Source organism: Rattus norvegicus, chromosome 2, assembly GCF_036323735.1.
Source record: "Rattus norvegicus strain BN/NHsdMcwi chromosome 2, GRCr8, whole genome shotgun sequence".
NCBI classification, from domain to species: Eukaryota; Metazoa; Chordata; class Mammalia; order Rodentia; family Muridae; genus Rattus; species Rattus norvegicus.
Window position 1 is genome coordinate 170,634,341 of NC_086020.1, and position 16,826 is coordinate 170,651,166.

The window sequence follows — 16,826 nt, forward strand, 5'->3', positions numbered from 1 at the left end:
ATCAATCAATGGATGATTGACATGCTCAAAGTAAACTGGACTTTCTTGGTAGTAAAGTAACAATTTATTTAGAGGACAAACTAGATCAACATCTTTTCTGTGAATTGCTTAACTCCATGCTATTAAGATATAAAGTTAACATTATCCACCCCTGATGATTTGCTAAACCTTAGACTAGTTACCAGTGACTCATTCAGTAGAATGGTTATAGCAATAAATCCAGGTATTTAAAATGAAGATCCCAGTAGAAGAGAAGGTTATGGCACAGTTACTCAAAAGTCACTGTTTTGTGGCCAAACTGCTGTTAAACCTTAAGTGAGAAGACTACTCTAGCTACAGGAACAGGTGCTTACTAATTTCACCCAGTAAAGGACGCTTCTTACAGAGACTCAGTGTCACAAAAATGATGACAAAGCTGTATTAAGACGTTTACATACTCTAGTAAGTTACACACCTGGAGTGAATGTCTGCTCTAACTGGAACTTCTGTAGAGATATTCCATGCCTCAGTCCAGTGCTTAGGCCCTAAATACCAAGATAAGAAGGTTTATTCCAAAAGAACCAATGACACTCACTGTGACTGCACATGAACCAACCGACACTCACTGTGACTACCACCACCGATAACTCTTAGATGGTATTTCTTGGACCTCTCTCCATTTATTTAACAATTTACTTTACTGCTGGGTATTTAGACCTTTCCTTTATTGAATGTGTTATGTAAGCAAGACTATAATAGTCATGCAATTGTCACAAAAGGCCTTCACAGTTAGTTGTAGTAGCTTCCTTGAGATCAATTTAGCTTATAGACAATAAATAGCCAGAGGACCTAACAATAATGACCTTCCTATAATAATATAATCCAGCATTTTAAAGGTTTTTTAAAAAGTTATTTATGTAGATATTTTGTTTCATATCTTGTCTCATTTTATTAAAAGAAAATTACGCAAACATTATGCAAAGCCATTAAACTATTTTACTTCTACAGCAGTTCTCAGACAGGTAGCTGCCACTGAGACAGTGTCAAATATGAAAGAATTCAGGGAGCGGGGAAAATGGCTGGGTCAGTAAAGCAAGCACTGTGTCAGCATGCAGACCTGAGTCTGATCCCCAACACCAAGCCCAAAGGCTTGTCCAGCAGCGCACCTGTAATAGCAGTGCCGGGAAAGTGGAAGCAGGACGATCCCTGTCTCGAAATAACTCAGAGAGTAATCATAGAAGACAACTGATTTCAACCTCTGATCACCACACACACATACACCCTATACACATACACACCACACACACACACTACATACAAATTCAGCTTTTATCCAGATCGTAATTGAGGAACTAGAAAAAAAGCACACTTTTTAACATTTTAAATTGAATAAGTAGCTATAAAAACATTTAATCTATAAGTAAAATGTTATTCTTTTATATTACCCAAATATAGAAAATGTGGGTGAGTCCTATGCACTGGAGAGGGCATACTCTGGCTTCACTGCACAAAGGAGATGTTTTCATCAGTGTATTTTGCATTCAAGCATCACACCCTGCATAAGAATCCTCATACAGACTCCTGCTGACTAAAGGAAAAGCAAATTACTGTAGACAGCACTGGCTTGACTGTGTCCCTAAAACCACAGCTGTGAACACCTCCCCACCACCATCACCATCACTGTTGTGTGGTAGTCCGAGTGAGGGCAATGGGTCCTAATGGATTAATGCCATTACTAACGGGCGTCTAACATAGGACAGCAAGTTTTGTTCAACTCCCCTCACCCTCGACTGCCTCACTCCACCTTCTACCTTGGGTCAAGCAGCAAGAAGGTCTGGCTATACACCTGTCCTCCATCATGAAGTTTTCAGTCTCCAGAAGTGTGTACCAACCACTTCCAGGTGACCAATTTGGGGTCAGCATGAACTACTGAGCAGTACAGAATGAATGAAGGCACGAGATGACAGAAAAGACATGAATGACATCACACAGTGGTGGCAGATGGCCCTGCTCTTGCTGTCTCAGGAAACTATAACCAAAACTCACAGCAGAAATTATCTTCCTCAGATGGCAAAGACGGTGAGTGAAAGACTCATCTTTACCCCAAGCTCATGAATGCTTCTGAAAAGAATTAACCCTGCTGCTTGCAGCTTTTGGTGGGACACAAGAGGTCAGTGGTGTCCTGGGAAGGATAGCTTACTCTTGGGAAGCTCCTGCCTTTCCTCCACTCATCGATAATGATTTTAATGTCACCCTCCCTCAAAAAGGCCAGGCCAAGGGGATCTTAACCGTATAGGACAATAAGCCTGAGACTCTAAGGAACAACAATGATGGGTGCTGTGTGAAGGGAGAGTGGCATCTGGACTGTGTGTCCACCACAGGCGACTCAGCAAAAGTTGGGCGAATAAATGATCAGGACCAGTGAGCTTCCCTCTATTTAAAAATTTCTTTCCTTGTGGTCCTCACTTTGCATAACATATCATGCAATTCCTGACTACTCAAGTCTTCACTTTCCTGTTAATTGACATAGACTTCTTTGTCTTGAAATGCTGAAATTCTTGAAACCAACTCAGAGCAATCTTAGGGAAAGATGTGCCAAAGTGGAAATGTTTTCTACGTGGTAAAACCCATGGGCAGCGGCCATACATAAATTTAGAAAATAAGTGCTATGTTGTGTGTTGTTTAGCTTCGTTGGGTTTAGCGACTAAGATATAACATTTACATTTTTCCCTGTGTGGTGCAACTACAATGAACCCTGTAAGAAAGTTGGGTAGCTTTTACAATCATAAAACAGTAAACTCAGACAGACCACAGTACACATGCAGAAAGATTCATTGTAGCCATACATACATTTAACAATTTGTGAAAAGAGAGGCCATGCCTTTGAAAGGGCAAGGAGGGGTACCATGGGAGGGGTCGGAGGAGGGGAAGGGAAGGGAAAATGAAGTAATTATATCATACCCCCCAAAATTAAAACAATAATGAAAAATATATAAGAACTCGTGAAAACTAAATGGCCCCAACCTTCATTGTGTTACTTCCCCAGGGCACCTGAGCCCAGAAAGAGGAGGCAAGAACTTTAAAGGGAGAAGCTGCTGCGCACAGGGCAGCTCTGCCTGCCAACCTCCAATTAGTTCTACAAACCTACAAACAAAAGAGAACACCCCCAGCCCCCAGACTTCAGAGGAAAAAGCAAAACTGTACACCACACATCAAGAGGTTGGCAAAAGGGACTCAAGTGCAAAATCCAAACAGGGAGAAAGGATTTGTTCCCGTCAGCCATCATGGGAATATTGTCAGAGGGGAGAGAGAGAAGGCGAGAACGAAGGGATGCCACAAGCGTCTGACTTGGCCTGGCTTGTGGACGGTGAGTAACTCTGATGGCCACCATAGGTCTGAGATGGAGCCTTGAGCCGCACTGTGAATTGGAGCCATGCCTTTGTAAAGGTTCCTGTGGGCACCTGCCAGTCTCCACAGTTCAGGAATAAATAAAAAGGCCCATGAGATCTGAGTCAAAGCTGTGGTGGGAGATTCCAAACAAACCACTGGGAGAGAGGAGCTTGGTGCCTCCTGCTCGTGTGTGACTCTCATGAACTCCAGGCGTACCTATGCTGAAAAGAGTCGGGCCGTATCCATTTCTTTCTCACGCATGGAGCGTGACTTCCTTTACTGAGAGCACCTCTCAAGTCTCAGGAAAGTTTATTTCATGAGGGACTCTAGGCAGCTCCTGTGTGGGTAGCAGGGCTCTGGCAAGCTTTGCCCTTCTGCCCATTCCCTCTGACTTGCTACAAACTTTAGATTACATTCCTAGAGTTAGCCACCAAGGTCTATTTGCTTATCTAGCCACTTCCTCCTCCAGAGGCTGACTACCAGGGTCCAGCAACCAAGACTACTGGCTACCCTAGTTAACATCCTGATCAAGCTACAGCACCGAATCCTAGCCCATCCTAATACAGACTCCCCTTTTCACTTCTTAAAAGGTAACCTGCAAGGTCATTTGTTGCTGTTTTTCTGCCTGAGTCAGAAAGCTGCCAGTTTAAAACACACACACACACACACACACACACACACACACACACACAGAGTGGGGGGAGTTTATATAAACAGGTGTTTGGTGTGGCTTTTGCCTAATCTGGAGGCAAAAGGCGGGAACCCCTGCTGTGTTGGGGGGAGTGGGGAGGTCTCCTTGAACTTCAGATTGGCTTCCATCAGTTCAGTGCCTCTTCAGCTTTGAGCTATTCAAATTCCCTGAAAAGAGGGAAGATGGTTGGTTGTGAGCTCCACCTCACAGTTACTTGTGGAGGGGGCGGTCAGAATAAAGTACCATGGTTTTAAGTCTCTGCGTGAGATAAACCCTGTGACTGTTTCCATACATTTTACAGCTTGAATGACTTGCATGAGTACTATTGAAGCTATGTGGAAGATACACCGTATGGGAACCAAAGAAAATCCAGAAGACTAGGCAGGAGGCTAATTAAATAGTCCATACTAAGGTGATGGGAGAGGTCAAGTTGACTGCAAGGGCATAGCCTGAAAATGGAAAGAGAAAGCATTGCTTTATTCTGCGTTGCTAAAACAAAATACCGCAAGCTGAGTAATTTATGGAGAAGAGATGTTTCACCTTACAGCTCTAAAGGTGGGAAGTCCAGGGGTCAAGGTGTTGTCACCTGAGAAAATATTTCATGCTTCACTACCTCTGGCAAACAGTAAGTGCAAGGTGAGGCCAGCATCAATTTTATCACAAGAACCCATTCCTGGTAGTAATGGCATCTTCCCACTCATGAGGACAGAGACTCATGAGCACCTCTGTAACATAAATGCCAAGACCTAGCCGGGTACCTGGGCAAGGGTGTTTAATGGAAGACACGTTCATGTTGAAGGGGCAAACCTGGGAGTCTGTAGTTATGCTACATATGACAGCTGGGAGCCAAAGAGACCTAGTGCCTCAAAGGGTCAGCACTCAGAAAAGAGGAGATACCAAGAAGGCTGTAAAAATGTTCCAAGAAAAGGCAGGAAAACCTCCTGAGACTCAAAAGACAAGAGTTTCCAGAACAGCACTCATTGGCTTAAGCACCACAGGAGGATGAGTGTCCTGACTGACCATAGAATTCAGCAGCCCTTTGAACAGTTGACCGAGGTCCCTGAAATGAGAAAGCAAGTGTCTGAGCAAGTAAATGCTTTGACAAAGCATGCTCACACATCTACTCAGTAACAGGTAACGTCACCTTTCCCATGGCAACTGATTCATTCATTCAGGGACTTTGAGAGAACACCAACTTTAAACTAAAAGAAATATTTATCAGTGTGCCACTGAGCTGCTCTAGCACAATGGCAGAAAAAGAATGATCCAGTGTTCAAAACAGAGCCAAGGGCTCTTCAAATCTAATGGCCAGGCCACAGCACCTACAGCAAGCCCAGGAGCTCAACAGCAAGAAGTACCCACAACACTCCCTTTGTTCTCTTACAGTAGATGATTCCCACACAAATAAAGAAGCCCAAAGGCCCAACCGCTGAACTGAGCTACTGTGTGCAGAAGGCCAGCTATGGACAACCTTTGCCTTTCATTTGATTTCTTTACAAGGTTGTCACAAAGAGAGCATGAGGATAGACTTTTATAAATTTGCAAATTATCTATTTAATTTATTACCGATGTGTGTGAGATAGATAGATAGATAGATAGACAGACAGACAGACAGACAGACAGACAGACATGGTGGGGTGGGCTCCTGTGGAGACCAGAGGAATACTTTGCCAGTAGGTTTGACCCTTGACCCTTGACCTGGATTTTAAAGAGAGCAAGCAGCCCTCAGGCTTGCCAAGTAAGTGCCTCTACCAGCAGGGGTGTGGGGAGGAGGTCGGGGACTGAGAGGTGAGAGCAGGAGGAGGCATGGAGGTGGGAGAGTCACACATCAGATCACCAGCCTTTGTTGTTTGTCTGTTTTCCTTTAGTGAGCAAAAATGACAAGAAATCCCTAAGATGGTCAATGTCTTTGGAAAAACCAGTTTAAAGAATCCCTTACCATCCTCCCAATTTTCAGCCGCTGGCCACCAAAACAGTTGCACTGTGCCTATGGCTGCTCAGTCAGTGCCAAGCTTCTGCCAGGCCTTTTTGACTAGGTAAGGAGATTTCCTCAGAAGAGGGGCAGACAACTAGCAGGAATGGAAACCTAGAAAGATGAGGGCAGGAAGAAAGATTGTTGCCGGGCAAAGAAAGGGAGGTGGGGAAGGAAGCATTGGGGCCCGCCCTGCCCCAACTTTTAGAGTTGTGAGAGGTGGGTGCAGAGCTGGACATATGGTTCCTATGAGCCCAGGTATCATCCGTTGGATTTTGGTGTGTCCGCAGGCATTTAACCTCCTTGGAGAGGGTCCCGCAGTGGGTGCGGGTGGTCATGGGCCTGGAGTGCAGGTGGTCCCGCCTTACCCGATACAGTCTCTGAGTGTTCCCAGGACTAAGATGCGCTGCAGCCTTGGAGCCGAGCTGGCCATCACCGCACTAACCAGGTGTGTGTCCTGCGACAGTGCGGGGCTCAGCTTTGGCCGGCTTTTGGATGCGCCTTCCGGGAGGATCACCTGGTCAGGCTGGAACCACGCCCCCTGCTGGCCAGCCGCGCTGCTGCATCCAGCACGGAAAGGTCCGCAGCACAGGTCCGCTGTGCTCAAAGGCCTTTCTGTGAGTCCCTCACCGGGAAACCTAGGCAACTAGCTGCTTTTCTTAGTCCCTGCGGAGTTCACACAGCAGGTAGTTTAAAGCTGCTTAAAGATCTTCTAACTCAGCGTCTGAGACGAAAACTCCAGCAAGGCGAAAATGATGGAGGCCAAATTCTCGCTCATGGAGCCAGGGAAATTCTATGCCACCCAGGATCACAAAGAATCTATTTTCTTGTAGTTATTACTACCAGAGTACGGATAAATAGGATCCCCACACCCCCAATCGCGTGCGCGCGCGCGCGTACACACACACACACACACACACACACACACACACACACACACACCACACATTGATCCTTTGTAGACCCTTGTTTGTGACTCTTCTTCTCTTCCTGGACTGACTTGAGGGAGGAAAAAGATTAGAAGAGATAAAATTCTGTTATAAATAAATGAAAACAAATCATACTTTGCATCTTCCAGGATGACTTCTGATGTTCACGAACTTTAAATGGCCCCTTGCCAAATAACTTAATGGTCAAACACAGCTGAGGTTTCATTTCTCACCAGAAATTAAATGTACTATTTGTTTATAATTAAATAAGTTTTTATGTACTGTTCCAAGCATTTTGCATTTTTAGATTCCTTAAAGCAGTCCTGCTAGACAGGATTTATTATCTGAACTTAACAGTTGAGGGGCCTAGGGGAGAGGTGTGTGTCTCAAAGCCACACAGGTAGAAAGAAGTTAACCTATAAAGCACTGAAAACCAGACAGCCTAGCCCAGTGCTCATGCTCTTGGCCAGCATACTAAACTGCCCCCATTACCCATTAGCTGAACTCTCCTCTGATTTGGTTTAAGTGTCTCAACAGACCTAGAGAGTGTGCACCACTCTCTTCCTTTTAAAGACAGAGTCAGGGTAGAGCTTATTCCAGGCCACAGACATCTTAAGTGGAGCTGGAAGGAAGGGAAGAAAAAGAGGAAGTCTGACCTTAGGGAACCAATCACTGTCCAGTGAGAAAAAGCCATTACTTGGGAGAAGTGTGAGGCTTTAGAGTTTTATTTTCCAGTACTGAGACTTGCATCCCACCACCCCATACATTTTAAGCACTGCCGATGCATTATAGCCCAGCCTTTTGATAGCTTTTGTTTTGAGACCAGATCTCTGCTTGAGCGGGCTTTAAACTCAGGCAGTCCTTGAACTTATTGTCCTCTTCCCTCAGTGTCCCAAGTAGCTGGACTTATGCTAAGGGCCAGCCCTTCCTAACTTTCAAACATTGAACCTGTGAGCTTCAAGGTCAGTACATTGTCCTTCCTTGGCTCTAATTGCCCTTTGAGTAGCCCTCCCCTTAGTCGCCCCCCCCCAACACCAAGCCATTGTAGGGGCCGGTGACCAAGCTTAGGCTTGGCCATTTGGCCCATGGCAAGGATGACTTGTCCCAAAAGTACAGCTCCTCTTAAGAGTCATACTTTTTTGTTGCCTCCAGGACACTTTAGGAAGGGAAGACCAGGGACACCGGTGGCATCAAATCCTCCATGTGCTCGTTTGGCAGACAGTGTCGCTCTGTGGAGAGGAACCATGAGCAGGGCCACGACCACACACACTGCTTGGGTTATCTTCCTTTATGACTGCTGCTTCTTTATCCTAGGTGAGGTGAGGCCTCTCTTGTGCGATGGTGTAAGTTTCTAGAGGCTTTTGAGGAGTCCTGACTTAAAATAATTTTTTTAAAGAAGTCGTCATTAGTGGATTTAATGGGTCAGCATTTGAAAAGATTGCTCATTGGGGAGGGGCGAGCATCCTAGGAGGAGCATCAGGATCTAAAGGGACAAGAGACACACCTGCTCTTTGGCTATCAGACTACTGAGTGAGTGGATCTTCGTGAATTGAAATTTCCTCCAAAGATCTTATGTTGGGAAGGCTACAACCTTGGTGCCAGTCACAGAGAGGAACTTGTCTCCTGGAAAGAGACCTCACACACTTCTCACAATTTTTCTGACTACCTTGCAGGAGAGAGTAGAACTGAACTGATTATGGTGGGCTGAATCACACCTTGACCAGGACTGCTTGGGGGTGCATGCATCTCTCCTCATTAAACATAAACCTCATGTCAGGACCTCGGAAATGTCAGGACCCCAGAGATGTCACTGGATCCCAGAGATGTCTGGACCCCAGGGATGTCACTGGACGCCAGGGATGTCACTGAACTCCTGGAATGTCACTGGACCCTGGCATGTCACTGAAGCACTGGGACGTCAGGTCCCCAGAGATGTCAGGACCCCGGGGATGTCACTGGACCCCTGGGACGTCAGGTCCCCAGAGATGTCACTGGACTGCTCATTGGTTCTTCTCCCCATTACACTCACCTAACCACCTCTTTCTGATTTGCACTCTTTGCCATTTTAACAGACCCATTGAGGACTTGCAGCCGAGATCAGCCTGTTTGGGCTACCGATGCCCAGACTCTGTCTCTAACACCTCTGGTAACAGGCGAACCCACACAGTATGGGACCCTAAAGACAGTCGGCCATTTGGATTTGCAACCCTGCCAAGGAGGAGAGGAGGGCAAAGAGCTCTGGGAGAAGAGAAGTGGAAGTGAGCATCAATATTTAGATGCTGTCCTTCAGCAGCCTGTCAGGTGACTCTGTGTCAGTGATCATGAAAGAGCTGAAGGTGAAGTTCCGGCAGAACTCAGCCATGGTCAGCAGATACTGGCCATATTTCTCGGTGTGTGAAGCAGGTAGGTTTTACATGGTTAAAAATATACTCATTTGGAATGTGTTCCAAACAACTGGATATGTAAAACCATGACTTCACTGTCAGTCAGCAGGCTTCGGGATTGAGGGTGACAGCTTGTTGGGAGGGAATCAGCGATGCAGAAGCCAATGCAAGCAGGGGCACTTGTGCTTTTACACACATGCTGGAGAGACCTTCAACTGCACAGTGAATCTGTGACTCCAACAGGTCCAGTTTGACACCCTAGTCTCTCCCACGCATGTGCGCATCAAAATTCTGATTTAATAGCCACGCTGTGGTACTTACCTCTCCATCTCATGGCCCAGATGTAAATAGAGAAATTTTACATCCATACAAGAACTCATACACAGACAGGAAGAGAAAAGAGGAGACTCTTTAATCTCTAGCGATCTATGCTGCAGTTTGAGTGTAGCTAATGGTCAGAATCACTCCACCAGTAGGTGGCACTATGGCACTAAATATTAGAGAGACTTGTCTGCCACAGGCCTTACAACTTGGTATTCTGGTCACTAACTCTAATAAAGCTGTGCAATGCTAGACATCTGGAATGGCGTGGGCTAGGAAATCCATCTGCAGTCGTTTCTTCCACACTGCTCGAAAATTCTAATTAGGAGATTTACTTCACGGAACATATTAATTAGGAAAACCTTCATGGCCTCCCTACCTCTGACTCCCCAGAAGATGAAATACTAAAAATGACTAATTCATTCTGTGTTATGAAATATTATTATTCTTTTGTGGAACTGAAAGTCTTTTTATATCAGCAGGGCCATGAAGCAGGAGTCAGCCATTGTTTCTTTTTCTGTTTGGTTGGTGGCATGTTTGTTTTGCTTGCTGGGGACTGACCTGGTGGCCTTAGGGAGGACACAGGATCCACACACACCCTCTACCAATAATCTACACTCCCAGCCCCTGTGTTAGCTCTCCAATTCAGATCTGACTTCTGCTTGGGCTCTTTTATATTTTCATATCTCAGAAGCTGGCCTTACCCCTATCGACTCATGGGACACTCATTCTCAAAGCCCCCTTGTTTCTAGAGTTAGTAGGGTCAGAACCCGGAACCTGAACTGAGCATGGTCAGAATCTGCCTAGTGGTAGTGACCTACTCCCTCACAGGGCAAAAGAGGGGAGGGCAGCAGCTGAGGCCCAGCTGCAAGTCAGTAGCAGAGCGGATGAATCAACCTCTTGGAAGGTCATGGCTCCAAGTGGGCCTGAATGAATGAATGGGGCTGCAGGAAGGGGACGAGACAGACTCCAGTAGGGCAGGAATAAGTGAAGATCGGCAGGCTTCCTTTACCACTCCTACTCTAACCACAGTCCAATACCATCCGCCTAGGTTGGTGCTAAAGTTCCAAAGCACCATGCTATAAATCCTTTTGCTTGCCACTTCTAGAATGTTCATTTAGCATAATGAGGCTCATATTATAGAGGATCGTTCATCCCAGGCAAGCAGATACAGCCCAGAGGCCAGTGTGTAGCCTTCTCCACTCATATTCTCCTCATACAGCAAATCAAGGGGAGCAGAAATGGCGGCTCCTAGATTTTGATTGGCTCGTTTGTTTATTAGCACGGTGGCCTTCTCGATCTCGATAAGCTTGTTTTATGGGCACTAGTCTATCCGGGCTTGTTTTAAAATGTTATGGTTCTGCTTTGCCTTTTCAAAAAGTAAGCACCTAAAGTCCTTTTCAGTCAGAAAGTTTCAGTGAATCCCTCTGCCTGCTCTGGGGAAGGATAGTTAGAGGCACGAGAATAGGCTCACCCCACCCTGACTCCCACCCCAGTCCTGGCTCTTCTTGTCTTCCTGGCAGACTCCCAGGGGTTTCACCATGACTGACAGACCTGTACCCACCTTTCTGAGAAACATTGCAAGCATGATGGTCAAAAGACCGCACCTCAGGTCCACCCTCCTTGTGACCTACTGTCAAGTAAGGCTTGCTTTGATCAACATTTTCAGCACTGTTTGTGTTCTCTGCGCCCGCTGCAGCCCTGCACGATCTGATGCTCATCTTCAGGAATAGAGCTCTGGGCATAGGAGAAGTCAGCACGGCTGCATACACTTTCCTTACTATCCTGACCTGGTTGTAGATTGAGTTATTTCAAACCCCGCACCACGCGTAAACTCACTGCTGAGGGCCCATCCCTGCGGGCCTCTCTTGGCGTGCAGCTTTCTTCGTGCTTAATCAACAGACTCTCTGAACGCAGTTCACTCCCACTCTCCCAGAAATGCTTTCTGTGTCAGACCCAGATGCCAGGTTCTGGCGTGGCTCCCTAGGCTGCGCTGCCAGCCATGTCAGGTCGTGTCTCTGTATTTAGTGATGCCGTCAGGAAGCCAGTCATATGGGAGCCCCCCACCTCCTGGGGAACTGTGGACAGATTCTCTGGGGAGAGTTATTTTCCAAGCTAATAGAGGTTTTCTTTCCTCCCTTTGACTCATCTCAGAAACTGTTTAATATTCATTTTCGGGGCCCTAAACTGCATTTAATGGTTTGTTAATGTAGTAATATCTAACAGTAATGGCTCCGTGGTTCTCCACCTTCCTAATGCTGCCACCCTTTAACACAGTTCCCCATAAAATTACATCATTGCTACTTCATAACTAATATTGCTATCATTGTGAATTATAATGTAAATACCTGTGATTTTTTTTTTTTTTTTTTTTTTTTTTTGGAGCTGGAGACCGAACCCAGGACCTTGCGTTTGCTAGGCAAGCGCTCTACCACTGAGCTAAATCTCCAACCCCTACCTGTGATTTTCAAATGGTGTTAGGTGACCCCTCTGAAAGGATGGTTTGATCCCCAAAGATGTCTCGACCCACAGGTTGAGAACAGGTTTAGGAAATGAAATCTTACTCACCTAACAGGTGTTTGCCGGGTACACTGTTTTAAGTCTTTAAGACAAGAGGTAAAAACTCGTTGGCTTTAGGCAGCTTACATGAAATGCATCTTAATTAATGTATTGTTACAGATTAAAACACTACGTGAAAATTTGATGAGATTGTGATATTTCAATCTGATTTGGGAGATGTGGTGAACAAGTTACACTGGACACTCACACACATCTTTAATTTTAAATTTATTTAGTGTATGTGCATGAGTTTGGAGGTCAGAATCCAGCTTTCAGGAGTGGCTTCTCTCCTTTTACCTGAGGGTCCTGGAGATAGAAGTCAGGTCACCAGGGATGCTGCCAGGAGTCTTTATGTGCTGAGCTCTCCTCTTGGTCTCACGCATTCGTCTTTGAAAGGATCTTAACCTCGAGGGTAGCAGTTTGTATTTACTTGGGCAAGAACTAGGGAGTTGTTATTTTTGTTTTGTTGTTTTGTACTGGAGATGGACCCCAAGTCCTCACATAGATTGAGCACAGACTCTCCCATTCCCTCCTTCCCTCCACTGCCTTGAAGTTTTCCGGAGACCATAATAAGCACATTACTTAAGGTCCACCGCTGTGACATATGGACGGATTCACTGGTCTTTCTGGATTATTTCCACGTGGTCCACTTTTGTGTTTTAGTTTTACTCTGTCGCTGGGCTTGTCAAGGTGTTGACAGCCCCTCTGAATTCCCACAGAAAAGTAGGTGCTAAAAAAAAAATAGATATAGTGTTATAGACATGGATGGCCTGTAGGTGGCAAGAGTGAGCAACCACAAATCTGACTAACTCCACCACAAACCCAGCCGACTGACTACCTCATCAGAGGGCTTCCCTCGACAGTTTGCCCAAAACAACATCCCTGAAGTCTCTCAGCCCCTTATGTTTTGTCCACAGCGTTTCTCAGTAGTTGATGTTATATGATATTTGTTAGTTCATTGCCAATATTTTTTCTAAGCTAATCTTTTCTAAAAAATTACGCACACCTAAATTTAACACATATGTGCCAGTGCCCCAAGACTCATGTGGAGATCAGAGGGAGGACAATTGGTCTGGAAGGTGTTTCTCTCCTACCCTGTGGCTTCCGGGATTCAAACTCAGGTCTTCAGGTTTGGTGCATTCATGTGCTGAGCCATTTTGTCAGCCCTTTATTGCCTCTTTCTTTCTCCTCAAATTTAATCCTGACCACAGGGTCTTGATTTTGTTCATATTGAACTAGGCCTGGAAAACCGTGCTCAGTGTATGGGTAAAGACGAACGGCCACTGGGAGGGAAGAGCTAACCAACTGAAGGGCGCAGAAGCATTTTAAAGGCATACTTTAAGGAGTCTGGCATCATTTCTCATCAGCGGTAAAGGCATCCTGCCACTGTGGAGAGGAGAGATGTCTTTCAACACTTGTAAAGACGTGTCATTAAAGATCAGTGATCCGCTAATGGCTAACTTGACCGTTAGTCCATAGGTCAATGGGAATACCCAGATGCGCTCTGCTCCTGGCATGCAGATGATGCCTGGTTAAGCAATGTGTTTCCCGGATCTTTGTAACAGAGTTTCCTGTTCAGTGTTTATTGCAGGTGAAACAGGCTGTTCTAAGTCTGAGTTACCTTTGCTTCCTCACGAATGAGCTTACCCTAGTCAGAGAATGTGGCAGAAGGGCCACGCTCGGTAAACTTGTAGCTGTGGCGGTGAGTGTACAAATTGATTTGCACTCCTGTCTCTCTTGCAAAATATTCAGTAAATATTTGGGCCTCCGAGCTATGTGGTGTTGCAAATCTGATGTGTTTACAAAACGGAGGTCAGAGCTCCCACACACAAGGGTAGAGCAAGTAGACACAGCCTTGGAAGGTGGCTGGAGTGTGTCCCCTTTTGTGATCTCAGGAAGCCAGGTATTTCAAGATGTCAACACAAAGCCAGCCCTTCTCCCACAGATCTCACTTTGGAGGACAGAAGTGCAGTCAGTCACAGAAGGGTAGTAGGCCTCCCTAGTAGTGAAAACTGAACAGAAAAATTTAATCTTCTACATGTTTTATTTGTAGAAGTAAAGATTGCAGGATAAAGGAAGTATGGACTTTAGGCAGGCATGGTGAGCTGTTTTGTGGATGCAATAATATTTTCTATTCATATCATTATTGTCTATTCTTTATCAATGTATACTCTACCTCAAAATATATGATTGTGTGCACACATGAACACACACGTGTGCACACATATGTGCGCGCATGCACACACACACACACACACACACACACACACACACACACACACACAAAATGAGAAGATATTTTTCCCAAGTGGAGGGCTGGCCATTTTCCCCTCTGTCTTACAGACTTGACCCACTGCTTTCTAGCACATACTTTTGTGAGTAAAACCTGATGTTTCTGGTCTTCATTTTGTTGGTTGGTTTTTGTGGCCTCACTTGCACACAAGTGGCAACAGCTAGGCTGCATCATGGAATCCGGCATGAAGCAGATGGATGCCCCAAATGGATGGCGTCTGAGCTTTCAGGCCTATGTCAGCTCACTAGGACAGAGTGTCATCTCTGTTAGCAAACTGGTTCTGAGTCAAGTGCTACAGATAATCTTTGGAGCAAAGCTGAGCACCATCAACAGGAGACACTCAGAAGTCCCCAGGGGATGCGAAGGCCCGCATAGCAGGTGTAATCTCAACTCAGAACACAGATGGCTGTGGGTAAGGAGCCTGGAAGATTATTGCTCTCACAGGCAAACCTGCACCTTCTGAATCACACTAAGTTGTCACTTGCCTCACATGATACATCTACTGTTTTCTCTACAAACAAAGCTAGAAGTAGAGGAAATCTGATCTAAGAAATGCCCTTTTTTTCCTAGGAATTCATTAATCATTTATGATGAATCCAAGAAATGAGTGGCACAAGCACAGAGGGGAGCCATTAGTTAAAATAGAATTAACCAAGTGGTAACAATGCAAGACACAATGTAGGTCACTAGACCTAGGGCTCGAACCTGGCAGAAGGTACATCTTTTTTTTTCCCCTAAAATTCTGATAACAAGTTTCAGATTTCGATCCAACCTTTAAAAAAAGAAGAAGAAAATAAAAGTGTTTCAATTCCCAGTCTGGAGCGAGGGCTTGTTGATTAAAAGCACTTGCTACTCCTGCAGAGGACCCAGGTTCCTTAGCCATATGCTGGTTCATGGCAGCTCAGAACTAATTCCAGGGAGCTCTCTTCTGGACTCCTCCAGCACCGGGCACACACACGATACTATGCACATATGAAAACAAACACTCATACACATGGAATCAAAATAGGTACATTTTTTTAATGTTCCAATTCTAAACTTCTGAGATAAAATTCTTTTACTTCTTCAGTGTATGGGTTTTATTTATGTTATGCAAATTGATGCAGCTAATAGAACTTCATGACCTTGAACACCTACCAGCCAACCTGTGGCAATGATTGTAGTCTGAAATTCAAGTCAGTATTTCCCACCTTCGGTGCAAAGACCCATGGGAGAAGCACGTGATCCATCTGCATTCAGTTCTGTTGCTTTCAGGCACCTTCTTTCAAGGCAAGAATCTACTTTTCATCTGCAAGGGGTAGGCTTCATTTAGCAGGAGCAACACTGGGTAATCCAGAGTCCTTTACCTGGGGAGCCTTCTAGATGATAGTTAATCACAACAGACCATTTACTGACGTGAACTTCTTGTATTTGCAACAAAGCTCATGTCTCATGAGTGCGGCATATGAATAAGAATCCCTGGGGGCTGGGGATTTAGCTCAGTGGTAGAGCGCTTACCTAGGAAGCGCAAGGCCCTGGGTTCGGTCCCCGGCTCCCAAAAAAAAGAACCAAAAAAAAGAATCCCTATTAGAAGTCTAAGGAAATAAGGAAATTCTTTCTTGTACAAGTTCTGTAAAACACTACTTTTTTTCTTCTTTGCCATGGCTTGCCGACATTCATAGGGACTACAAAATTTCTGTCTGTAACAGCCAGAATACAGCAAATACAGAGGCGAATGCCAGCAGCAAACCACTGAACTGAGAATAGGTCCCCCGTTGAAGGAATCAGAGAAAGAACTGGAAGAGCTTGAAGGGGCTCGAGACCCCAAAAGTACAACAATGTCAAGCAACCAGAGCTTCCAGGGACTAAGCCACTACCTAAATACTATACATGGACTGACCCTGGACTCTGACCCCATAGGTAGCAATGAATATCCTAGTAAGAGCACCAGTGGAAGGGGAAGCCCTGGGTCCTGCTAAGACTGAACCCCCAGTGAACTAGACTATGGGGGGAGGGCGGCAATGGGGGGAGGGTTGGGAGGGGGACACCCATAAGGAAGGGGAGGGGGGAGGGGGATGTTTGCCCGGATACCGGGAAAGGGAATAACACTCGAAATGTATATAAGAAATACTCAAGTTAATAAAAAAAATAATAATAATAATAAAAAAGAAAAAAAATAATTAAAAAAAAGAGTTGTGAATCCCTAATTAAATTAAATTTTATTCTCTCTAATTAGTTCACAGAGAGAGAACAGAGAAGCTCATCCATTGGCGTTTCCAGCTTGATTTTCCTATCCATAAAAAGCATGCGTCTTAGAGATTTTAAAAAT

At 45.2% G+C, this 16,826-nt stretch overlaps 1 long non-coding RNA gene across 5 annotated transcripts in view; it reads left to right on the forward strand.

Moving 5' to 3' along the window:
• Window positions 1-16,404, forward strand: part of LOC102555909 (uncharacterized) — a 110,656-nt gene extending 94,252 nt beyond the window's left edge. For 3 of the 5 annotated variants that reach the window (XR_010064330.1, XR_010064338.1, XR_010064337.1), the window contains 6 exons: window positions 1,435-2,058; window positions 3,026-3,346; window positions 3,839-3,959; window positions 4,362-6,096; window positions 8,114-8,275; window positions 9,034-16,404. This is a non-coding gene — a long non-coding RNA (uncharacterized LOC102555909). The remainder of the gene's footprint in view (window positions 1-1,434; window positions 2,059-3,025; window positions 3,347-3,838; window positions 3,960-4,361; window positions 6,097-8,113; window positions 8,276-9,033) is intronic. The other 2 variants (XR_010064335.1, XR_010064336.1) reach the window with 2 other exon arrangements.
• Window positions 16,405-16,826: the final 422 nt, after the last annotated feature.